The sequence below is a fragment of the Macrobrachium nipponense genome, chromosome 30, assembly GCF_015104395.2.
Source record: "Macrobrachium nipponense isolate FS-2020 chromosome 30, ASM1510439v2, whole genome shotgun sequence".
NCBI lineage: Eukaryota > Metazoa > Arthropoda > Malacostraca > Decapoda > Palaemonidae > Macrobrachium > Macrobrachium nipponense.
In genome coordinates this window covers 52090101-52110100 of record NC_087218.1, presented here as the reverse complement: position 1 = coordinate 52110100, position 20000 = coordinate 52090101, and the positions used below count along the sequence as shown (strand labels likewise).

Sequence of the window (20000 nt, the reverse complement as noted above, 5' to 3'; positions counted from 1 at the left end):
CTTAGTTACTTTACGAATTTATCATCCATAATTTCTGTATACATATGACTTATCATTTGGAAAAGAATACTATAGGGTAAACATCAACGACACAATAGTTAAAAAAACATTAGCGAGTCACTTATGTGAAGCAGCAGATAAATATGCTTTTAGTAAGGAATGGAAAATCACTAATAATAATAATAAAATAATAATAATAATAATAATAATAATAATAATAATAATAATAATAGTGGTAATCAAACTGCCAATGTATCACTGCTACTACCAATGTCACAATAGCAGTAGATGCTACTAACACAGTTGTAGCAAAAGTACCAGCAACAACAACAGTTGCGACCGTGACACCTACACTGGAAGTAGCTGCGCTATTAGAAGTAGTCGCTATTGATACTCGGGTAACAGCATCAGCAAATTTAGAGTAGTTGCTATTGATACGCTGGTAACAGCATCAGCAATTAGTAATAGTTGCTACTGATAAGTTGGTAACAGCATCAGCAATTAGAAGTAGTTGCTATTGATACGCTGGTAACAGCATCAGCAACTAGCAGTTGCTATTGATACGCTGGTAACAGCATCAGCAACTAGTAGTTGCTATTGATACACTGGTAACAGCATCAGCAATTAGTAGTAGTTGCTACTGATTAGATGGTAACAGCATCAGCGGAATTAAGAATCTGTAGCAATAGCTGCTACTTAATAACATTAGCAAATGGCATTAGTAGTAGTTAATACTAAATCAGTACTTAGCAGGAGTAACAGTAGTAATAGTAGCCACTAATGAAATGCTACATATAGCAGGAATAGCAAACGTGATGGCAGCTACTGAATAGCTACTACTGAAACAGCTTTAGCAGAACTAGCAGCATTAGTTGTAGTAGTAGTAGTAGTAGTAATAGTAGAAACCTTTGAAACAGGAGCGTGTACCAAAAAAAGTAGCAGTTGCAGAAATAACTACTAAACCAGTAGCAATGACGGTAGAGGTGTCACTAAGACCAGTGCCAACATCAGCGTGGCGAAGATTATGGCATCGACTGTCATCGTAATTATTTGTATAACTGTTTTTGTAATGATTTGTAAGGAATTATCTATATATAATTATCGACATACAATCAGTAATTCATTAACTCTGCTTTTATTTAAACCGTTATCTCTATCTCTCTCTCCCTGTGCAGCTAATGCCTTTTATTCGCTGTTTATTTATTTTTTCCTTATCAACCGCAGCTAGGATTTGAGAGCGAGAGGAAGGTCTGTGGGAAATGAGGGCTCAAAGACCCCCCCCCCACAATCCCCACCCCCTGCCCCACATTCACGCGCGCGGGGCGCTCGCGCGCAACACACACCCACACACACCACACACACACACACACACTCACTTCAGACGCACACTATTTGGTCCATTGATTTCTCTCATTCTTTTCCGAGACTGATTTTCATCGGCTGACCCGCATGCCTTTCCAAGGGATATTTAAATGGGCCAGTAGCAGGCAGAGAGAGAGAGAGAGAGAGAGAGAGAGAGAGAGAGAGAGAGAATAGGCCAATAAAATCTATCAGTGCTCAGCAGTCAAATATATAACTGTAGGAGAGAGAGAGAGTGAGAGAGAGTGAGAGAGAGCGAGAGAGAGAGAATCAAATCGACAAGTACTTAGAATTCTAGTATGTGAATGCGTGAGAGAGAGAGAGAGAGAGAGAGAGAGAGAGAGAGAGAATTTCACAAAATCTGCCAATGAAATTGTAAGGGGGCTGGGAAGGGGTGGGGAGGTGGAAGTAGGAAGACTGCCAAACCGCCCCCCCCCCAACCACTCCTGCCCCTCTACCCCTACCGGGGCGGGGGGTGGGTTGGGGGGGCGGCTAGTATCCCAAAGCGAAATCAAGATAAAACGTTTGGAGGCTCAGAAAACGTTCGATTCGAGGAAACGCCTTGTTAGGGCGGTAGTTCCTGATTCAATTTCAAGTCCTTTTTTTAGAATCTCTCTCTCTCTCTCTCTCTCTCTCTCTCTCTCTCTCTGTCTGTCTCTTTAATAACCAATCCCATTTTTCATTCAGTACAACTTTACCTATAATACTTTTTTTAAATGGTAAGGATTCCAAATTATTTCCTTGATTCATTCTATTTCAAATATTCCATATTTACCTTTTTAAAAGTAAGAATTCCACTTTTTTTCCTTCATTCTTGTCCCTTAACCTATACCCTTTTCACCTTTTTACAATGAGAATTCCACGTTTTTCCCTTCATTCTTTCATTTCAAATATTCCCTTTCCACCTTTTTAAAAGGCAGAATTCCACGTTTTTTCCTTCGTTCCTTCCCTTCAAATATTCCCTTTTCACCTTTTTAATGTCATAATTCCACGGTTTTTCCTTGACGCTTTCCCCTTCAATTATTCATTCCTACATTTTTCCAAATAAGAATTCCATTCTTTTCCTCGATTCATTCCACTTCAATTGTTCCATTTCTACCCCTTTTTTTTCAAGTAAGAATTCCACGTTTATTTTTCCTTGACGCATTCTGCTTCAGCTATTCCTCTCTCTCTCTCTCTCTCTCTCTCTCTCTCTCTCTCTCTCTCTCTCTCTCTCTCTCTCTCTTCAAGCGCAAAGATCTATTCACTCAAAGGCAGACGCTCCACTGGGTCATGTCCTCTCCTTGTCTCCGGCGCGTTAGCCGGAGCACCGACAACAAATGCAACTTTCTGCACTAGAAACGTCAACTTTTTCCGCTCGAACTGTCAAACCTGCAGCCTTTCCGGGGGGTCGAGCCGCGGACGACGACTTCTCGCTGCTTCACTGGGCCTAGAAAGACGTCTCGCTCGGTTTGGGATGCCCAACAGGGAAGGGAGGGAGTGGGGGTGAGAGGTGGTGGGTGGGGTGATCGCCCCCTTTTGGACTGAGGGGGGAAGGGAAGTGGGGTGTTCCCTATTTTGACTCCGGAAGAGTTGGTGGTTGTCTCCTTTTTGGGCTGGGATAAGAGGAGGGGTGGTTGCCCCCTCTTTGGGCTGGGAGTGGTGGAGGGGGGTTGTCCCTTCTGTGGCCTATGGGTGGTTGGTTGTCCCGCTTTTTGGGCTGGAGGTGGGAGTGGCGGTTATCCCATTTTTGGACTGGGGGGACGTTGGTTGTCCCCTTTTTGGGCTGGACGTTGGAAGGGCGGTTGTCCCCTTTCTAAGTTGAGGGTGGGTTATCCCCTTTTTGGACCGAAGGTGGGAGGGGCGGTTGTCCCCTATTTGAGTTTGGCTGGGGGTGGCTGTCCCCTCTTTGGGCTGGGGTGGTGGGGGGGTTGGTTGGCTCCCTCTGTGTGTTTGGGGATTCCCTTTTCGGGCAGGGGGAGGCGATGAGGTTGGGTGTGGTACCTTTCCTGAGAGAGAGAGAGGACTTACGGGGTTTGGCTGCTCGGTAATCTCTCTCTCTCTCTCTCTCTCTCTCTCTCTCTCTCTCTCTCTCTCGATTAATGCCCTGAATTGTAAATGGCAACTCTGGAGGTCTATCAGTAAAATAACGAGAAATAATAATAATAATAATCCTTTATCTGGACAAAGATATAAAATCTTGAAAGGAAAAAATCAATGATTTGGGAATAGTCTAAAAGATAAAAAAAAAAAAAAAAAAAAACCGATTGGGGAATTGCTTCATTAGATAATAAGTAAATTAACATACGATGTCAATCAGTCAATTAGCTCTCCCGTTAATCATTTTATTTCGTGTAGTAATTACTAATCGAAACTGAAACACGACTGGCCATTTAAACTCTTGTTGAACGTCATCATCTTTGCAACACGCGTCCGTGGAGAGTGACCTGAGCAGGTCAAGGGTATGATTACAGGCGCACTGTCGTCAGTAAAAAAAGAAAGAAAGAAAAAAACACCGCCCTCCCCACAAACCTCAGGTGCGTTGCTTCCTGTCTTTTTAATCTTCGTCCGTTCCGCTTTGTTCTTTTCCCAATATGATTCTCGGGCTTTCATTTTTTTTTATTTATTATTTTCCTTTTTTTCCTTTTTTCTCTTTTCGTAATCCAATCCAATCTCAGTTGAGGACGAATTCTTCGAAGCTAAGTGTAAGAGTTTAGGAATACATTCCATTGGTCTGTGAAATATTATTATTATTATATTATTATTATTATTATTATTATTTATTATTATTATTATTATTATTATTATTATTATTATTATTATTTAGTTCAAAGAGGTCCACAATAATAAGAAAATGTGAGTTCGTATAATGTAAACAATGGGTTTTTTTTAATTATACATGAACTCGCAACAATTTTTTATTATTGTAGACCTCTTAGAACATATATTATATTCTCGCGATAGAGAGTATTTCCCAAATAAACAGTTATTATTATTATTATTATTATTATTATTATTATTATTATTATTATTATTATTCATTATTATTATTATTATTATTATTCAGAAGATGAACCCTATCGATGTGGAACAAGCCACCAAAGGGGCCACTGAATTGAAATTCAACCTTCCAAATAATATTAAGGTGTTCATTCGGAAGAAGTAACAGAAGTTAATGGAAAATACAGAAAGAGGAGATCAGACATTACAAAAGCAGACAAGTTAATAAATAAAAAAAACATTAGGTTAGTATTAAGTAGTATCAATACTGTAATAGCAGAATCATCAATATAAATTACCAATACCAACACATCTCCCCCGACTACTTTTTTTCCCAATTTCATTAAAATGGACAATGAAATGGTGCTGAGATTCCAAAAACTGGTTATCCAAGGGCGAAATTCACAAGAAAATCTTTTCTTTTTTTAATTGAGGATAGAAAAAAAGAAGACAAAATCCCCACCACTTAACATGTAATACAATTCTCTCAACTCGAAATCTCATTACGAAGGAACTGGGTACAAATCTTTGGTCTTTGGAAGGAGGAATAAGAAGTCTTTTATAACTTTAAAACTAAAATCTGTGTTGCGAGTTTTTAAAGATGTTATAGCATATATATATATAATATATATATATATATACATAATATATATATATATATATATATATATATATATATATATATATATATATATATATATATATATATAATATAGTGTGTGTGTGTGTGTGTGTGTGTGTGTGTGTGTGTGTGTAGGTGAGGTTTAATAATAAAATGAATAATATATCATGTAAACTCAAATTCACCATTTAAGTCTTAATACATAAGACAGCAAGCAAAGAAATATGTTTTTTCTTTTTTTAGAGAGAGAGAGAGAGAGAGAGAGAGAGAGAGAGAGAGAGAGAGAGAGAGAGAGGAAATATTATTTTTGAAAATTTTGCAAATGTCAACTGACAAAGCTGTTTTTTTTGGGGGGGCGGTGGTTGGGGAGAAAGGAAGAGTTGTTTATGAATTTTTTTTTTTAACCTTTGAAATCTTTTCATGCTAATTTTGGCAACAAAATATACAAAAATTCAATCTTCCATCTCACCTAGATTCGATTTTTTTTTTAAGGAAAAAAGGACGAAATCCAATTGTTTTTTAAAAATCGGACTTGATATTCGTTCTATCTACTTTTGATATGTGATATGAAAACATGATAATTAAGAAAATTATTTTTAAAAAATCACATACGACTCTGACCTTGAACGAAGTGCCAAAGCTAGGTCATCCCAGAGTGGGCACGGCGTCCAAGAATAGGTTAGATTAAAGGTCAATCATATGACCTGGGTTAGGTCATTTTCACTCTGAAATACTACCTACTATGCCTACGGGAGTCCTGACCAGTTACTCTGCATTCGCTCCAAAACGTATTAATCATCCACACATAGAACCATCGAATGAAATTACCCCAAATTTTAATAAAATTACGCAGACAGAGCATTGATATTTGCAGCAGATTATAAAATTGCAAAGACAAATCAAAGCATCGATATTTGCAGCATATATAAAATTACACAGACAATTCAAAGTATCGATATTTTGCAGCAGATAAAACATTACACAGGAAATTCAAAGCATCGATATTTGTTGCATATATAAAACTGCACAGACAACTCGAAGCAGATAAAGAATTACACAGACAATTCAAAGCAACGATATTTGCAGCAGATATAAAACTGCACAGACAATTCAAAGTATCGATATTTGCAGCAGATATAAAACTGCACAGACAATTCAAAGCATCGATATTTGCAGCAGATATAAAACTGCACAGGCAATTCAAAGTATCGATATTTGTAGCAGAAAAAAACTGCAAACAATCCAAAAGATATAAAACTGCACAGACAATTCAAAGCATCAATATTTGCAGCATACATATAAAACTGCACAGGCAATTCCAAGTATCGAAATTGTAGCAGAAAAAAACTGCAAACAATCCAAAAGATATAAAATTGCACAGACAATTCAAAGCATCAATATTTGCAGCATACATAAAATTGCACAGGCAATTTAAAACATCGATATTTGCAGCAGATATAAAACCGCAAAGCTGAGTGGGGCAAAAATAAACACTGAAACAAAAGCGGACCTTAAAAAGAGAATGGCTCGCCTGATATATTCCTTTCTCTCTCTCTCTCTCTCTCTCTCTCTCTCTCTCTCTAAGGCACTCACATTCACCTACGCATTATAGCAAATGGTTGCTCTTCGCCCATAATATCAGAACGCTCTGGATAGAATTGCTTCCGCAATAAAAAGGTATTTTGCTTTCTGTGAAGGCTTCATGGCAAAGCAACTGCGCCCCACCACCTCCCCCATCCCTGGTTCTGGCATGGAAATCAATGCGAACGCACCTATTCTGTTGCATGCTCAGGGCGCTGTACAGATATATATATATATATATTATATATATATATATATATATATATATATATTATATATATACATATATATATAGATATATGAATAACTTGATCACGAAAGTATAATAAAAGTGATGCTATGTATAAATAAAGGTTTTTTTGCCACGAAGGAAAAAAATGAAAAGCGAGTTAGCCGAGTACTTTCGGTCTATTCGGTAAAGGGTCCGAATAGGACCGAAAAGTACTACCGGCTAACTCGCTTTTCATTTTTTTTCCGTTTTTCCTTTGTGGCAAAAAAAACTTTATTTATATAGTATATATATATATAATATATTATAGATATATATATATATATATATATATTTACATACTATAATATATACTATATATATATATATATATATTATATATATATATATATATTAGATACTATTTATATATATACATAAACCATGTACTGGCACCAAATAAAATGAAATATAATATTACGTTGCTCAAGACAACAAAACGAATTAACCTCTTGGCTTACTGGTCATATTTTCAACCACCAACAACATCATAACCGAGATCAATGAATGCGCCATAATAACTCTCATATGACGAGAGTTAAATGAAACTTTTATTTATCCTGGGAACGAAGCTCGCCTCAGAATTCTACGATTATTATTCTGCAGCAAGGATACGGTGACTCTCGTAATTGAGTATATTGGCTTACGCACAAAAATGCTGTTGTTGCTGATGACGTAGTTTAGAAACTTTATATATATATATATATAATATATATATATATAGATATGATATATATTTATATATATATATATATATATATATACATAGACATATATATATGTATATATATATATATATATATATAAAATATATATATATATATATATATAGATATATATTATATATATATATAATCCGTATATATATATATATATATATATATGTATATATATACTATATATATGTATATATATTATGTATATATATATATATATATATATAGTCTATATATATATATAATAATATATATAGATATACGATATATATATACCGATAGATATATATATATATATCATATATAGTAGATAGATATATATATCATAATATATATATATATATACATATCTATATCTATTTATATATCATATATATATATATCTATATATACATATAATATATATATATATATATAGATATATATATATATATATTTCTATAACCATTTTTTTTGTATATAAACAAAATATTCGTTTAATCATTTGTACATAAACAATAAACATCTCAATTATACTTACATTCCGTTTAACGTCTCAGCCTTTCCCACATTTCGAGATAAAAAGCTTAAATATTTATCCCTTTAATTCACAACACGCAACTCCCAGGCGGGAAGCCGGCCTAAAAAAAAAAAAAAAAAAAAAAAAAAAAAAAAAAAACAAAAAAAAAAAAAAAAAAAAAAAAAAGAGGGGGAAGGGCGGTAGGGGGCCGGGTGGCCCGCCTTTTTACATTTTTAATTACTTTACGACGGGAAGCATTAGCCTCTACCTTACTTTTTGCTTCTTCCCCTTCGCGTGAAAATTTGGGATGGGCCTGAAATGAAGGACCCATTACGCCTCCTATTACCATCGTCCGGGTCATCCTTTTGTATTAGTGGCGGTAGAAGGCCTCCTATATCACTCGAGTCCTACCTCGCGCCCTTAGAGGTTAGCAGGACCCCTTCTTTCACCTTCGAAGGAGCAAAGTCCCTCTTTTACTAACCCCCTAGCTCGCCATACCTCACGCCCTCCGAGGTTGGCTATCTCATCCTATTCCTTCGTGAACGAGATCTTTTATCTTTTCGTCCTACTCACCATTCCTTCAGGGATAGGCTAACTCCTTCCTTCCCCTACGTTGGAGCAATGTCCTCCCTACCTCGTCCTAACTCACCCCTTTCGAGGTTGACTATTCCGCCTCCTGTTCCTTCGCGAATCAGATCCTATGCGTTCCCTTCCCCAACTACCCTAATGACGTCTTCCGCAGGCCTACTTACGTAATCTTTCCTAATCTAAAATGAGATTTCACAGTTCCGTAAACATAGCAGCAGACATCTTTTAATAATACGAATATCTCGGGTATTTAAATATTCGTTTTTTTTTCTTTTTTTGGTTGGACTATCATACGGGAAAAAGATTATATATAATATATATATATATGTTTAAAAAAATCACAGTAGATGCACATGACTTCATTAATAAATAAGCGAACACCGCAGGAAAATGAGAGGCAGAAATGCAAAAGCGCTTTCGTCTTTATGAAGACATCGTTCTTTGGGACGATGTCTTCATAAAGACGCCTATCATTATCCTGTGGTGTTCGCTTATAATATATATATATATATATATATATATATATATAATATAATATACTATATATATATATAAATATATATATATATATATATAAAATATATTATAGTATGTATAGTATATATAGATATATATATATATATATATATACTATATATATGTATGTATATATATATATATAGAGATATATAGATATATTATATATATATAATATATATATATATATATATATATATATGTATGTATATATATATATATATATATATATATATATATATATATATATATATATATATATATATATATATATATATATATGTGTGTGTGTGTGTGTGTGTGTGTGTTGATTTTGGATCCTTCGTTATTGTAACTGATATTATTATTATTATTATTATTATTATTATTATTATTATTATTATTATTATTATTATTATTACTGGCTTTCGGAATTGGAGTTCGGAATTGGAATTGGGAACTGGAATTGGGAACGGTGCCTTTTCATCAACAACAAAACTTTTAGCACCTTCGACCTCTCCATTTTTATTTCGGCAGCAGCGCTCGCCTTCCCCAAAGTCACGTACCCCGACTCTCTCTCTCTCTCTCTCTCTTCTCTCTCTCTCTCTCTCTCTCTCTCTCTCTCTCTCTCTCGGAAGAGGAGAGAAAGAAAGTAAGTGGAATAAAAAAACTTAAAAATAGCAGTACGAGGGAGAAGAGAGGAAGAGCCTTTAAAAGATACAAAATAAAAATGTGTAAAGAGACGAAAAATCAATACGACCAAAAAATGTAAAAAAAAACAATAAAAGTCATGGAAATAAGTAGAAAGATATAGAGAGAAATAAAAATAGGGAGAACAATGCGAACAAAAAATGAGGTCGAGAAATGGCAGCGTGGATGAAGAGAGAGAGAGAGAGAGAGAGAGAGAGAGAGAGAGAGAGAGAGATCAGGAAAAAGATTGTAGTGTACGAAGGTTTAAATAAAATCCTAAAGTATATAAACAGATAATTTATGTAAAATATAAATAGAGAGAGAGAGAGAGAGAGAGAGAGAGAGAGAGAGAGAGAGAGAGAGACTGTGGTATAAAGAAATACATAAATCCTCTAAGTATAGCGACAAAGCAATTTAAGCATAAATGTAGCTGAGAGAGAGAGAGAGAGAAGACTAAGCAGACGGAAAGATAACTGGTTAAAAATGAGATGAAGACAGTCAAAGGACAGGGATAAAAACTAAGCTATGAAACGAAGAATACCGTGGAAGGGAGAGAGACGCAAAAATAATTATAATGAAGTGGAACAGTAAAAGATGTTTATGAATGTGAATTGAGAAACTGAATAAAAGAAGAGTAGAATAAAGGGCATGAAATGAATTTAGATGATATGAAGGATAGAAAGTGATGACTGAAAGAAGGTAGGAGAAAGATGATGATAAATGCAAAGCATTAAAGTTTTAGAACGATTAGAGCAAGGAAAAAGAATTGGTGATAAGTGGAATTGGATGTTAATTAGTGTAGGAATGAAACAAAAAAGCACCAAAATGAGAAGGATACAAAAAAATTAGCGAAAATATAAAAATGTTATATGAAAGAGAGATAAAAGCCAGAAAGGATTGAAATAGGTGAAACAAAGAGGCAAAAAGCACCAAAACAAGGATACAAAATAAAAAAAAATTAACCGAAAATATAAAAATTGGTACGAGAGAGAGAGAGAGAGATAGAAGTCAGTAAAGATAGAAATAAGTTAAGGATGAAAAAGGAGGAAGGAATAAGGAGAGAAAAGCCAGTCAAGATGGAAATAGGTTAAGGATGGAAAAGGAGGAAGGAATAAGGAGAGAAAAGCCAGTCAAGATGGAAATAGGTTAAGGATGGAAAAGGAGGAAGGAATAAGGAGAGAAAAGCCAGTCAAGATGGAAATAGGTTAAGAATGAAGAAGAAAGGGGAAAGAATAAGGAGAGAAAAAAAAACAAATTCTAAGAGTATAGATAAAACCGAAAGAATAAAGAGGGCTAAATAAAAATGAGATAGAACCATGAAAGGTAAGAAGGTGTGAACCAACCTCCTACTTAATCGGGACGTGTGCAAGATTTTTCCCTTATGTGTAAGTTGTAGACGTAATATTCCCAACTTAACGTAAATTATAACGTCCTAAACTCTAAGGTCAAATAGTGCGTTGTTTCACCAACGAAAATTAAAATAAATATGCTCTATTTCATTAGAAATGTTTTTTTGTATTTTTTAATATTCAAATTATTAGTTTTTTTTTTTTTTTGCATTTTCATTCATATAGATAAATCATAAATATCCTGACATAAAATTCCTGTATCTTTAACTCAACGCGAAACACCTTTTTCAGACCTTTTTCGTTGCCTCCATAGACCTTTCCTACCTATCTTGTAGAACCAGCAAAATAGAACCTTAATGTAGAACCAAGAAAGGTAAAACCATGAAAGTAGATCAAAGAAAGGTTAAAAAGGTAGAACCAGCAAAGTTAGAACCTTAAGGTAGAACCAACGAAGGTAAAACCAGAGAGTAGAACCATGAAAGGTTAAAAAGGTAGAAACCCATAAAGTAGAACCTAAGAAAGGTATAAATTTATGAACCACAAAGGTAGAACCAAGAAAGGTAAAACCAAGAAAGTAGAACCAAGAAAAAAAAGGTAGAACCAGCGAAGCTAGAACCTTAAGGTAGAACCAAGAAAGTAGAGCCAAGAAAGATAAAAGGGTAGAACTAACAAAGGGTAAACCTTTAAGGATAGAACCAAAAAAAGTAGAGTCCAAGAAGTAGAACTAAAAGTTATAAAGGTAGAACCAAACAAAGCTAGAACCCTCGGGTAGAACCCAAAGAGTAGAACCAAGAGAGGCAGAAGTAGAACCAAAAAGGTAGATCCGAGAACTACGAAAAAAAGAAAAAAAGAGAGTCGAAGACAGAAACAATAAAAAAGGAAGCTCAAGAGGAAGAAGAGGAAATAACTCTCCCGGAGACAAAGAATGGAATCTCTGGAACATAAACGGGAATGCCTGGAACGGAACTGCGTCCAGCGAGATGGCTGGAATAGCATGAGATGGAATGACCGTTCCACGGTGCGACGGCAGGAGGTGTAATAAAATGCAAAACACTGGACAGTTATGTATGTATATATATATATATATATATATATATATATATATATATATATATATATATATATATATATTATATATAGATATATATATATATATATTTTATATATATATATATATATATATATATATCTATATATATATATATAATAAAAAGAACCCATAAAAACACATAAAATATAAAGAGAAAAGTACTATATTTCAGAGACTGCTGTCTCCCCTTCATCTACCTGAAGAGGGAGACAGCAGTCTCTGAAATATAGTACTTTTCTCTCTATATTTTGGTGTTTTATGGGCTCCTTTTATTAGATGGAATTCTGTTGTAACATAACATTTTTACAGTCATGTACATACATTTTTACCAGTCATATATATATATATATAGATATGATATGATATATATATATATATATATATATATATATATATATATTATATATATATATACATATACACAGTATATAAATGTATGATATATAATTATATAAGAAACAATACCTAAAAAGATCTAAACCGAAAACAAACTAAATATAAAGATACACACACACACACGCACACACTTTTCCCAAGACTAAAGGAACGTGATACCTAACCAGCCCATCCCCAGAAACGAAGAAGGATAACGAAGAGAGAGAGAGAGAGAGAGAGAGAGAGAGAGAGAGAGAGAGAGAGAGAGAGAGAGAGAAAATGCACATAAGGGAAGAAGCAGCAGCTTTCAAAGGACATATAAAATAGAGGCGGAGAAAAAAATTGTAATTTGAATTATGCAAACACAAATAAATAATTAAAAGAGAGAGTGACAGAGAACCGTGAAAAAGAACCTGCCATAAAAGACAGCAAGATGACAGGAATTAAAGCAGAAAAACCGGAATATGAATAAGAAATAATCTCTAAAAGCACTACCTTCCTTCCTTTTTTTTTCCCCCCTTTCTCTTTTTCTCCTCCCCCTTCTTCCTTCTTCGCTCTCTCTCTCTCTCTCTCTCTCTGCTTCTCTAATATCCCCCTCTCTTTCTCTCTTCTCTCCATTTGTCTCTCATCTCATCTCTCTCTCTTCTCTCTCTCTTTCTCATCTCTCTACTGCTCATTTTCTCTCTTTTCTCTCTCTTCTCCTTTCCAGCTGTCCTCTCTTCTTCTCTCTCTCTCTCTCTCTCCAAGTCTTTCTCTCTTTTTTCTCTCCTCATTTCCTTTCCTTCTCCTCGTCTCTCTCTCTCTCTCTCTCTCTCTCCCCAGCTCATTCTCTCTCTTTCTTTCATTCTCCTTTTCCTTTGTCCTCTCGCTCTCTACTCTCTTTTCTCTCTCTATCTATCGGAGAGAGAGAGAGAGAGAGAGAGACCTTACCTTACAGACCTTACATCGTGTTCGGGTTGCCCCAGGTCCCTCAGTGGTGAGGCACCTCTTAATGTCTACCAGAGAGTTGCTAGTACATCTTCCGGTATATTTTGCATCTTCCAATCTTGGATGGTCTGGGATGCAGTTTAGATATTTGTCGAGCTTTCTTACATCTACGCTCACTCCTGATATATTCCTCAGATGAGTGGCAACGCATTGAATAGACGCTGCATTATCGATGCTGGTGCGTAGTGGTTAATGTCTGTGTGCTTTCCTTATTTTTCCTGGTATAGTTTTGGGCACTATTAATCTACCTCTGCTTGCTCTTTCTGATATTTTTAGTTCCATGATATTTCTTTTCGCTATTCCTTCTATCTGTTTCCATGCTGAATTATCATGTAGCGTTCTCTCTCCTTTCTAGACTATATAATTTTAAGAATTGTAGTCTTTCCCAGTAGTCTAGGTCCTTAACTTCTTCTATTCTAGCTGTAAAGGACCTTTGTACACTCTCTATTGTGCAATATCCTTTGATAGTGTGGGTACCATACATATTGCAATATTCAAAGTGGGACTACGAACATATGTTTTATAAAGCATAATCATTGTGTCAGCTTTTCTTGTTTTGAAGTGCCAGTAACAACATTCCCATTTTTGCTTACATTTTGCCAACAGAGTTGCTATTTGATCATTGCATAAACATGTTCCTATTCATCATCACACCAAGGTCTTTAACTGCTTCCGGATTTGTGATGGTCTCATTATTAGGTCCCTTATCAATGCATATAGCTTTCTTTCTCTGTCTCCATAATTTATTGATTCAAATTTATCAGTTAAATACCATCCTATTTACCTCTGCCAATCATATACTTTGTTAAGGTCTCTTTGTAGAGCGTTCCTATCTTCATCACAAGTTAATTTCTCTACTTATTCTTGTGTCATCTGCGAAAACTACTCACTAACCGAATCCTTAACATTATTGTCTATGTCTTCAATCAATAATAACAAAACAGTATTGCAGCTAACACCGTACCTTGCGCACACCGGATATTACCTTGGCTTCATCCGATTTCTCGTCGTTTGCAATAACTATCTGTTTTCTGTTGTGTAAAAATTCTTTTAACCATCTTCCTACTTTATCCACGATATTGTGTTTTCTAATTTTCTTCGCCAATATATTATGGTCTACTTTATCAAAAGCTTTGCAAAGTCTAAATAAACCACATCTGTTTCATTTCCGCTTTTCATATTTTTGAATATGTTTTCACGGTGGACTAACAGTTGGGTTGTGTACTTTTTCCGGGTACGAAACCATGTTGTCCTTTATTAAACAAATTATTTTTTTATTAAATGTTTCATAATATTTTTCTTCATTACCCTTTCATACACTTTCATAATATGTGATGTTAGACTCACAGGCCTATAATTACTTGCCTCTAGTCTTGATCCACTTTTGAAAGTAGGGGTAATATATGCGAATTTGTGCTCATCATATATCTTGCCTGTATCTACACTTTGTCTTAATAATATTGCAAGTGGCTTTGCGATAGAATGAACTACTTTCTTTAACAAAATAGCAGGAATTCCATCAGGCCCTGCAGCAGCTCCATTTTTAAGTTTCATTAATAGCCTGCACAATATCAGCTTCATTAATATCTTATGTCAGCTAAATATTCACTATCATCACCCCTTACTCTATATCATTATCTTCATTATCTATTCTAGGGTGAATTCTCTCTTATATCGCTGCCAGTATGTTGCAAATTTCCTTTTTTTCATTCGTTAATCTCCCTTCAATTCTCAGAGGGCCTATTTCTATTCTTCTTTTATTCATCTTCTTCGCATATGAGTATAATAGTTTGGGGTTTTGCTTGATATTTAATAGGGTTTTTTCTTCCAAGTCCCGTTTTTCATTTTCTTTTGATTGTATAATCTTTTGTTCTGCATTTCTATCTTACTTTTTAGTTCTATAACTTTCCATGCATTTTTTTCTTTTGCAAGACCTTTTTTCCACTTTCTGATTTTCTGGAACAAGATCCTTCTGTCTCTTGGTATGCATGAATGATGTTTACTTTTCTTCTTCGGTATATATTTTTTTTTTCCACTATTATCTCCAATATTTTATATAATATCTCCGTATTTACCCTTATGTCATCACTTACGAAAATGTTATCCCAATCTTTGTTTAATTCTTCATTAAATTTCTGACCATTTTATTTTATTTTTATTTTTACTGTAGAAGTTGTATTTTCCATAATCCTTCCCACTTTTTCATTTCTTGCTTATCTCTATTTTTCACTTGCTTTGGAATGAACTGTTAATTCTATGACATTATGGTCTGAAATACTCGCATTATAACTATTATTTCTTTAACATAATTCATCTCGTTCACAAATACTAGGTCAAAGTATTTTTCCTTTCTTGTTGGCAGGTGATTTATTTGTTGAATGTTGTATTCTAGTAGCATATCTAATAGCTTTTCAAATTGCCTCTTATCTTCTGCACTACTATTACTGGCTCCTTTTTTTATATGTATAAGTACTAACCACAAATCTCCTATTCGTTCTTTCCATTCTACAAAGGGAAAGGAAAGTTGAAGTCACCCAGATAGGAGAATAGTCCAGTCCTTGTGATTTCTACATATATCATCCAATTTTTTCAATTATTAAGTCAAACTCTTTAGTATTAGGAGGTCTATATATTACTATGTTCATCAATTTTTCAGATTCAAATTCTACCGCTATTAGTTCACATTCTGAGTTACTATATTTCGTCATATATTTTTCCTTGTTTTTTGTCTTTCCCATATATTGCGGTTCCCCCTTGATTCCTATTTTTTCTATCTGATCTATAAGTTTGGAACCCTTTTATTTGATCATCATTCACCCAGTCTCTTTGGGAATTACCAGGTGGTTTCACTTATTATTTCAATTATATCTATTTTCTTTTCATTTTGGGTTAGTTCTTCTAAGTACTCTATTTTTCTTTTTTGAGAGAGATAGAGAGAGAGAGAGAGAGAGAGAGAGACATTTAAACTCTTTCCGGGGGCTAAATATGGCTGAAATATCACATTTAATAAAGACGAAGCCGTTGTTTACCATTTATCTAATGCTTGGGAGTACATACGTACTTACGCTGTTTAAATACGCCCCGGTATTTTTTCCGTTTATGATGTATGAATAAGATGTTTTTGTTTTATTTGTCTTTGACGATATGCAAATGAAATGTTGCTTCATTCTTCTCTCACAAAGAATGGATGTTACAAAGTAATGTGGATCATGTACCAGAGTAGTCAACTTTAAATATATATATATATATATATATATATATATATATATATAGTATATATATATATATATATATATATATATATATATGGGTGTGTGTGTGTGTGTGTGTGTGTATGTGAATGTATATACACACACACACACGCACGCATAATATATATATATATATATATATATATATATATATATATATATATATATATATATATATATATATATATATATATATACATATATATATATATGTATATATATATATATATATATATATATATATATATATATATACATATATATTCATTTAATGTCCTTATTATCTATTGCAGAGGGGAAAAATGACTGAAAATTTAATACAGTATGTTTCATCAGCATTTGTTATTTAATTCAAGAGTAGTACCCGGACAACCATGGAAATTGAATGAATAAATTCGTGGCCAGCACCAGTGTTTTGGGGGGGCAAATGATACAGGAATTGTCATGATTGGTTGCGTAATTCGCATAATTCCGAACATATTATGCATGTAGGTTTGTGTGTACAGTATGTCCATACGTATATTATAAATATATATATATATATATATATATATATATATATATATATATATATATATATATATATATATATATATATATATATATATACATATATATATCCATAAATATATACATATACATATATATATATATATATATATACATACCTATATATATATCTATATATATATATACTATATATAATATATATATATATAATATATATATATATATATACATATATATATATATATGATATATATATATATATATATTATATATAATATATATGCAATAAATACATATATATATATATATTATATATAAATTTGACTTTACGATACTTTATAAATGTATACATGGATTAAAAGCTCTGGATATAATAATAATAATAATAATAATAATAATAATATAATAATAATAATAATAATAATAATAATAATAATTGCATTCCAATAATATCATCGTAGAGAAAGATGAAGTTAAAGTCACAAGTACAGTGAACGCCCCCTTCCACCCATATCCACCCTCACCCCCACCACCTCTGACGCGCTGGAAGAAACGCAGCCCCTTAAACGAATGCCAGGCAGCCAGCAGCCAAGCAGCCAAGCAGCCATTAGCGAATCATCGCCAAGTTTAAATGCCAAATTGCATCGACATAAACAATTAATTCGATCGTCATTAACGTCAATCATAGAGAACCCCCCGCTGACAAACATCTTGCTCAATACTTGCCACCGATGGAGGAGGAGTCATTATCATCATCATCATCATCATCAGAATCAGAATCATCATCTATCATCCGTCACACGATTTGTTTGTCAATACGACCGATCTGTTTGTCATTGGGAGCGATTGGCCCCTGTCTCTGGCCGATTGAATCAGACGGATTTACGAGGTGATCGATTCATGTGTGCAAGCAGAGAGAGAGAGAGAGAGAGAGGAATAAGCGAGAGGAGAGAGAGAATAACAGTAGAAATAAAGTAAGAAAATAAGCAATAAACGGTGAGACTGTAACGGCTCTAGGTAAGAGAGAGCGAGAGAGAGAGAGAGAGAGAGAGAGAGCGAGAGAGAAACAGGTGTGGTGTGGTGTGGGGGGGGGGGGGGGGGGGGGGGGGGGGGTGGGAGGGTCAACTCTGATCCAGCCCAAAAGTGCCAAGGTTGGGTGGGAAGACACGTGACAACACCTCGTTCGTCGTAGGGGGGGTCATATGTCAAAAGAACAAATTCCATCTGAGTCCGAAGCAGGTGCGCGCGCGTGTGGTGTGTATGTGTATGTGTGTGTGTGTATGTCTGAATGTATGTATACACGCGTCGCCACGAGAGGGTGTGTTATATTGTCCTTTAATTGTATCGGAATGTCTGGGTAACACACCAGCCAGCGGGAATAAGTATACGCACGTGCTCCCCTAATATTTTCGAAGGCGCACCTGGACGACCCTGCTTCTGCTGCTGATGATGATGAGAAGGAAGAAGAGGAAGAATCCGCGAAGAGAGAGAGAGAGAGAGACACAGGCAGACAGACAGAGGCGGGAGACAGAGAGACTTCAAAGGACGAGGACTTGGTCGGGTTTCTTATAACACTTGTGGTGCGCTGCACGGAGAGAGAGAGAGAGAGAAAACAAGCCTAGTTATTTCTCTCATATGCTAAAATATTGCTTCTAGAAACTCCACACAAACCATTCGACAACAGGCTTCCATTCAATTAACTTCGGCGTAGCGATTTCGAAGGTGAAGTAGTCTTGGAGAATTGATTTCGTGGAAGCTGAAAAATATAAAAAAATTCAAACATTCGAAGGACGAAGGGAAAATCGTCTTGGAAAATTGATTTCGCTGAAATTGAAAAATATAAAAAAAATTCAAACATTCGAAGGACGAATGGAAATCGTCTTGGAAAATTGATTTTGCTAAATTAAACAAAAAAAAAATTCACAATACGAAGGGAAATCGTCTTGGAAAATTGATTTCGCTGAAATTGAAAACTAAAAAAAATTCAAACATTCAAAGGACGAATGGAAATCGTCTTGGAAAATTGATTTCGTGGAAATTCAAAAATTCAAACAATTAAAAAAATCAAATCAAACTTTAAATTAGCATTGATCTCGTACCGGACGTCCAGATATAATTCTAGCGGATACAGAAGACAGTCATTATAAATCATTTGTGAAACAGAGAACTATCAGGAATTCGAGGTAAACAAACAACTGATTTCCTTTCTCCGTCCCCCCCCACCCCATCCCCCCACCCCCTCCCCACCCCTAGGCTAACCCCGGTCAGTCGAGGCGACTTAATACCCATTTTTTTCGTCTCCGCCCGCCCCTCTCGAAAAGTTCGATTTCGGACAACAACGAACAGCAACAACAACAGGAACAAAGCAACAACACCGACAAATAGTAAGGACATTCAGGTAAGGTAATGATATATTTGTGTCGCATTTAATACCGAGAAACGTAAGAAAAAAAAAAAAATAAATAAACAACAACAACAGAAACTAAGCACAACGCCGACAAGTACTAGTAAGGACATTAAGGTAAAGATATATAGATATATATATATATATATATATATATATATATATATATATATATATATATATATATATATATATATATATATATATATATATATATATATATATATATATATATAT

At 34.5% G+C, this 20000-nt stretch overlaps 1 protein-coding gene across 3 annotated transcripts in view; it reads left to right on the top strand.

The window, feature by feature from the left end:
- The window catches only part of LOC135202509 (inactive tyrosine-protein kinase 7-like), a 197062-nt gene that overhangs the window by 57638 nt on the left and 119424 nt on the right, over nucleotides 1-20000 (top strand). Inside the window, exon 1 of one of the 3 annotated variants that reach the window (XM_064231941.1) lies at nucleotides 19607-19757. The exons of the other annotated variants lie outside the window; for them this stretch is intronic. The gene's annotated coding sequence lies outside the window, so the exon portion shown is untranslated. Of the gene's footprint in view, nucleotides 1-19606; nucleotides 19758-20000 lie in introns of those variants that run through there. 3 annotated transcript variants of the gene reach the window in all.